Below are 7796 nucleotides of genomic sequence, written 5' to 3'. Positions count from 1 at the left end.
CATTCGAACGCCCGTTCTGACGATTCCCAACAGGATACGTGCGCCGAGGTGGGGCCTCCCATTACCTCAGCATGTCGCACGTTTCACCCCCACCCGCTCCCCCGATCTACATCACTCCGTTCTAATTACTCAACACTCCATCCCCTTGGTGCTCTGTCTTGGATTAGCGTCTAGCACTTTTCCTCATGTCGCCATCGGTAATCCCATATTTCTATTCATTTCACCATCTGACCACCACCAATAAGCCTTAAGACCCCAATAAAACAATGTGCACAAGGGAAAGAAAAAAAAACAATATTGACGACCGACCCCAATATTTACATCCGGCATACGACGCACAGCAGTTGGCTTCTGTGTCACGGAATCAATAAAGCGCTTAGCTTTGGCACCTCCGTGGGCTGCTTGGAGGAGCATGCCCGGTCGCAACAGGAGATCATTAGTTGCCATATGGGGAGTCAGAGCCAGCGTTTTGTCAGCGTGAGTGAACATGTGACGTGGCTTCGTAATTGCCTGCACTTCATGTGTATTTCATATGTGTGTAATTTGTCCTTTGTGGGTGAAGGTCACAAACGTTCTCAGATTAATACAGTGCGTACCGTATGGACATCCATCAAATGTATAATGGGTAAAGGTGCTGCCCTGCAAATGCTTGGTCATGCCACTGCTAGAAGAAGCGCCTCAACTGGAGGGAGCTCTAGATAGCCCCCTCCCCCCCTCTATAGGGTATTTGGCCTGCTCTTCCACGTTGGCTTGTAAGAGGCAGAAGTACCCGCACTTTACACCAGCGTTCACAACCTGCAGATCGAATTAACTGCAGTGGAACTATTTATTATTCTAGGAGTCGGTGTGGATTTTAGTAACTTGCCCCACGGTTTTATCTGCCACGCCGGGAGAGATCGAACCGGCGACCTCACTGGATTGCAAGTGCAGTGTTGCGCTCACCATCCTACGTCAACGTAGAGTTCGATTAGAGAGGAAACATAATTGTCGGCATTGCTGCCAGGTCTGCAAAAGATAAACAATAGACGGTAATTGTTATTATTACTTCACTGTGTAAGGCCCCTGTTGCAACAATTACTCTTCCTTTATTCACATATACTGCCTGTAAGCATTGCGGGCTAATTTACCACAATGGACATGTTCCCCTTGATACCAACTTCTGATATATTTCTCGAGAAATTGTGTCTTTTACCAATATCACGGTAAATCAGCAGCACACTTGTGAGCTGAGCAAATAAAAAAGTAAAATGTATTATTCAACGAAACCCAGTCAAAAATAACCGACTATCCCAAACGCACTGCAAGTCCGCCCTGTTTGCCTGTGTGTTGAGGTGCAGTTTCTCAAGAAGACGCGTTATTAATCCTTATTGTATTGCAGCTATGAGGGTGCTTTTATGATGAGTAACTCATTATTTGGGTGGAGCAGTAGTAACACTCGTGCCTCACAGCAAGCAGTAGTGCCTAGGTTCGATTCCAGACTCGGACGCCTTTCTGCGTGCATTTTGTATGTACAATGTCCAAATACCGAAAAAATTATATGCAAATTACTCAATTGGGATTATGCATGGCAACATCGCCCCCTACTGGGACAACTTAAGACTCGCTGAGGCCTTTAAAAGACGGAAACTGCATTGCACGCTTTCAGATCCGCTTCTCTTTCTTCCGATATTCGGAAGCCACTGGAGCTATGCACTTTTAAATCATCGAGATCGAAAACTAATTTCTTTCTAACTGCTTTTTGTGTTTAGTTTGTTGTCCGATGAGCACGGTTGGCTAACCTACGGTGGGAAAGAAGTTGAACATACATGCCACAAGTGGAATAATAATCCATAATACAGGGTTTTTTGGGTTAGATCGCATAAAGAAATAAATGTATCGTTAAAACCCGCCACCACCCGCCACAGGCAACTAGTAAGGGTTGTCACGTAAACAGAACGTGGCCATATTCTTGGTTCTTTCGGTAAAGTCACGTAGAAGGGAAATAATAAAATAATAAAAATGAAACATTATAAAATAATTCTCACGACGTTTCGGCCACAACGCAAGCAGCCGTCCTCAGGTGAAGAACAGGTCTATCCAGGGGCGGTTTCTTCATTAGGGCGATTGGGCGACGCACCACCAATGTCATTCAACCACAGTCACGCTAGCCGTCACTGTGCCGCTGGATATAGTCCAATCAGCGTCATGCTACGTTCTGTGGAGTACCGCCTCTTTTTGGGCGATTTCCCTCCAGCTGAAAATCGCCCCGAGTGGTCCCATAGACTTACATTCAAAGATGTTTTTTTTCGAACGGGGGCGCTGCAATGCATTCTCTATGGGTTCTGGGAGGGCTCGCCCTAACGTGCTTACGTCATCATACGTGCTTACGTCATCATACGTAAGCACGTTTCATCCAACAATATAATTTGTCGCCACCTAGTGGAATCTTTAATAAAATAAACCTGAGTGGTTTGTTTTAATAGTGAGTATAGAAACAAACAAGATGTATTGTAAGAGTCACTTTATTTTTCATTAATATTAAAGAAGTGAAGTTGCCTTTACATGCTTAAGCTGTTAATTTATCCATTGCATGGGTGGACCTTATCCTTATCAATCATCCAGACATTTGCCCCCCCTGAGAGATTTTGCAGGAGCCGCCACTGGGTCTATCGGAAAGACAGCGTCTGAATGAACACCACCAGGCTTGGCAGCGTATATTTAAGCTGGGTGAGAGGAGGAGGGAGCCTTGACAAAGGAATTTGCATATCAACAGGAATTTAGCGTGGCCAATTCATCACTAGTACAGCAACACCGGTGTGTTGGAGAGCCAAGCCACAACATTTACAATCTGAGTACGACGTTTCGCCAGTAATTAAGTGAAGCTAGTTGTAATTAATTGATGAAGCTAGTTGTCATTACTGGCGAAACGTTGTATTCAGATTTTAAATGTTGTGGCTTGGCTCTCCAACACAACTGGTGTGCTGTACTAGTAACGAATTGGCCACGTTCTGCTTACGTGACACCCCTTACTCGTTGGCTGTGTCGGGGGGTGGTGGGTTTTAACGACACATTTATATATTTACGCGATCTAACTCAAACAAACCTCGATGATGGATGGTATTAATAATTGATAGAAAGTGTGAGAAGGGCTTTCTGTGGGAGTGCTCTTAACCCCCATAGTATGTGCTGGTGGCTCTGAGTCGGTCTCCTCCTTTGCTTAAAAAGTTTAAAACTACTTTATCAACTATTTTTTATTTCACCAGGTAAAGGCCCACTGTGCTATAAACTCTTTTTCAGAAGCGACCTGGCGGCAAATCATAGCTCAACGAATAAACTTATCACGTGGGAATTTATAGCTGCCAAATACTCTAAGCGTGTGTTTCTGAATGTGGAGGGAAAAACCGGAGGATCCGGAGAAAAATCCACGCAACCACGGGGAGAACATGCAAACTCCAAATATACAGATGCCAGGATCGGGATCGAACCCACGACATCCTGCATACCCGGCGAGGTAGTTAACATCTCCTAGCCACCGTGGCGCCCCTGATTTTTCCACGTTGAGCAATTAGCACTCGCGAAACTGAGCAGAGAAACGACGCTGAGAATAGACCCAGATCACTCCGTTAACTCCCTCCCCAAGCCACTCTGTCTGCCTGGTCACATCTTTCTCGCTCTCTGTGCTTAAAAGCCTCTCCTCAACACTTTCCTTATTCATAATCCTTCATTGCTGTATTTCTATAAGAATATAATTTACCCTTTCTGGCAAATAAAACAGTTGTGTTAAGATGTTAAAACACCACACTGAAACCTTTTGCAAGGAATTGTGTCTGCATTAACCACATTTACGTGTCGTGAACATACAGTTTGGTGTTTTATCATCGTAACACTTGTTTTATTGCTGGATAGAGTAAAACCTATTCTTATATTTTGATACTGGCAAGTGAGATCCCATGATACTGTTATTTCTTTTCTCTTCTTCCCTTACTCAGTCTCTGCCGTTGCCCCGTGCTCTTCCTGAGTCATTCTGCCCGCGCTCTGAGGCACTCGTTACGTTACGGGCACGTTAGGCATGCGAAGTGCTGCTGTTGCTGTAGTTATATAAAAAAAAAAACTCGGCGAACACAAAAGGGTCACTCTCCGTGCCCGTGAGCCGTGTGACTGGTTAACCGGTGTGTTGATATTGGAAGTGTCCCAGACAGTATAAGGATCATTGATACGGTTTTGTTTTTAAATGTTACTCAATTCCTTTATTTTATATTTGCCGTTTCTATTTAAAATTGTGCATTCTTAAAATATGTCATTGTTTGTTGTTGGAGTGATAAGTAAAGGAATATCTAAGTCTGTGGCTCTCCGGTTGCCTGGGTGAAAAGTGGCGTTGCTGTGTCCTTGTCCAGTCCTGGTCAGCCTGGGTCAAAACTCAACCAACTTAAACAAACCGGGCTAATTGGCATCTCCACTATTTGAGATGCCAATTTGTATAATTGGAGTGAGGGGACGAAGGGGGAGGCTGGAGGGAGGTAGTCCCCCCCCCCCCCCCCTTTAATCCTTTTTATCAATTGTTTCGCAAGTTACACAAGTGAAGTAAACGTGTCTGCAGAGAGTCAGGGGCAGCTCGAGCCGGTGGTGGTCGTCGCCGCCGTTTCCTCGAACGCACAGAGGGGCCGGGAGGCATCGCAGAACGAGCGACAGACGCGAGCAGATCGCGCGGCGGTACTCATTCAAGTTTAACATCGACTTTGTCGTGCCCCCAATTCGGTTTTCTATGCCCTCCGCCACCCCCCCCCCCCCCCGCCACTTTTAACCAAGGTCACGCCACGGGGTCAACGAGTGGGGGCATCGCATGCGTGAGCGCGTCGCGGGCGGCGTTTACCTTTCTTCGCGTACATGGACAGCGCGCCGTCGTACGAGAACGGCAGCGCTCCGTGCGGAGCGTAAAAGTCGCCGTAATAACTGGCGGTGGTGCCAGCGGCTGAGGGGAAACCCTCCCCGTGGAAGGCGGTGTCGTGCCTCAACGCTCCCAGGTGTCCGCCGTGCGCGTGCGGCGGCGGGGTCTGTTCTGCGCCGGGGCCGTGCCACGCCTGGTGCGACGCTCCGTGTTGAGTCGCCTCGTGCAGGGCCATCCCCGGGTGGGGCGCCCCGTGCTGCGAGGGCCCGTGGTGAGACATCGCGTAGGCCGGCACGGCGTGCTGGTGCGGTCCGTGCTGAGGCGGCTCGCTGTAGGGCATCCCGTGGTGAGGCAGGCCCTGGTGGGCCATCCCTTGGTGGGTGATTCCATGGTGAGGTACGCGTTGTTGGGGTGTGCCGTAGTGCACCGTCCCGTGGTGGTTGGCCATCGCGTGGTGGCCCACACCGTCGTAAGGCGCGCCGTACTGTGCCACCGCGTGGTGAGGCGCGCCGTGGTGAGTCGCGCCGTACTGTGCCACCGCGTGGTGAGGCGCGCCGTGGTGAGTCGCGCCGTACTGAGCCACCGCGTGGTGAGGGGTGCCGTACTGAGTCCCATACGGAGTGCCCACGTGCGACCCCTCACCGGCGGCCGAGCCGACGGCGGAGCAGCCGGCGTCGGAGTGCGCGCCGGCTCCGGGGTTGGGGTGGCAGAACTGCTGTGCTCCCTGGCCATAGCTGCAGTCGGAGAAGGCTGGGTTCGGGCCCTGGTAATCCTGATGCTGTCCAAAGTAGCTCATTGCTCTTCTCGACCTCCGCACTTACAAGCCTCCCCACCCACCGCCCCCCACCCCCTCCGAACTCCACGTTCAAATGCGATCTCGCGAAGGTTTGCCCGTTCTCTCACAAAAGCCTCGTTTAAATGCGGTAACAGCTTTAATAATGAGCGTTTAAGACATGTGTCAATGACACTGCCCGAAAAAGAATGACATTTTGAGCAATGGTCCATTTCCCATAGTTTTACGGTAATATTTACTTTGCCTGCAGAGTAGTGATCGTGGTGCTGTCCGTGCGTGTGCTGTTACACACGCAATGGCTTGGCCTCCATACATTGACATTTGCTGCAGGATCTTGGAAGCCACGACGGCAGCCCCGCTTATATTGACCGAGAGGATCTCGCTCGGCTACCAATCAGTGCCGGGCGGTACCGAGCGCGGCCACAGCAGCCCTGGGAAGCTCTAATCTGCCACAGCTGCCAAGTTCAGGAGAATGGCCCCAATTACGTTGCCCGGTTAATTTTATTGCATGAGTGATTATTTTTATTTCTGTCGCAAGATGCGTCGTCTTCTTCTTCTATCACACGGGCCGAGGACGCTCAGCAATTCTTGACATCCGCAAGCCGTGCCTTAGAACTGTGAGTTTGGGTGAGTCTATTTAAATCGGTGGCACACAAAAAAAACTGTGGTCGGGCGTGACATGTTCAATGTTCAACAAACCTTAAAGACTGTATAAGGAGGGCGAGGTGTTCAATTGGATGGGTGGGAGCTCAACCTCCTCCTTCCCCCGAATGTCACAGAGCTGGTTTATGGTATTGCAATGTTTATGTTTTTCAGAATCAGAATATTTATTTACACTGGAGGATGTCCAATTGTGGCGGGTAAGAACGTTGCACCAACAAACAGTACAAACACATGATAGTAGTGCAACATATAAGGTAAACAAATCACCCAAACACATACAAATAAAACTGAACAATCCCCATCCTACCACGAATGATAGCTCAACAAAGTGGCCCATCATTTGGACATTTATAGCAGCAAAATAATATAAACAATATGCATGTTTCTAAACGTGTAGGGAAAAACCAGAGGACCCGGATAAAAAATTCCCGTGACCACGGGGAGCACATGCAAATTACAAATATACGGGCATCAGGATTGGGATCGAACCCCCGACGTCCTGCATACAAAGCAAAGAAGATAACGTCTAACCATCGTGGCACGCCTTTAATAATAGTGTTCACGACTGGGGAAAGTTCTCGCTACACCGTGGGGGCTGTTTGACCATATCCTACCATGGCGGTCTGTGCGGGTTGGTGAATGAAATGGCCCAGGACCTTGTATCATATAAATTGCATATGGTAAACCAACAGTGCACCAATCACCGTATCACTGCTGCACTCAATCGTTTACATGCAGTAAATTATACTAAAAACTAGTTTTTATTTTACCACTTAAGGCCCACTGAGCAAAATCGACCTTGTCACAAATGATAACTCAACGAAGTAACTTATCAAGTGGAAATTTATAGTGGCAACCAAATATTCTTAAACGCATGTTACAATGATCAAGTTAGCTTACCGTGCAGTACATTCCGTGCAATGCACAATGTGAGTCTGGGAGTGTTTAACTGGGGCTGAGCAGAGGGTAAGCTAGGCACTCCAGAAGTGCGGTGATGGTCTCCAAATTGTCGTACATTTGTTTCACTTTGTGCCCGGTCCTTGGTTTAAGGACAGCGCTGGCAAGATAATCCCTGCCATGGTCTGGCCCCGACAAAGTCACAATTTGAACATTGATAAATATATGTGTACGTATGATGATGTGTACACATGTGTGTAGATCCTTTAATCAATCCATTGCTAGATGGGGGGCCTCAGTGAAATGTTACATCGCTGGTAGAAATCAATATGAAACTTTGTTTTCTATTTCAGAAGAACGTGCATCTGTTCGAACTAAATATGAATCAAATTAATCAACGGCCTATTGATTTCATTGCGAAATAATTCATGTGATATTGTCTTTGTTTTCATAATAAAAAACATACATCTATGCAAGCATATCTAATGTTAGTTGAAATGATGCCAAATTCAACGAAAATCATGCCAATACAACACTCTTGAGTGAGCGGAGAAAAACAAAAATGCACAGACGAAATGG

Source organism: Lampetra fluviatilis, chromosome 31 (assembly GCF_964198595.1).
Source record: "Lampetra fluviatilis chromosome 31, kcLamFluv1.1, whole genome shotgun sequence".
In the NCBI taxonomy this organism is placed as follows: Eukaryota; Metazoa; Chordata; class Hyperoartia; order Petromyzontiformes; family Petromyzontidae; genus Lampetra; species Lampetra fluviatilis.
Note: the sequence above shows the minus strand (reverse complement) of the source record.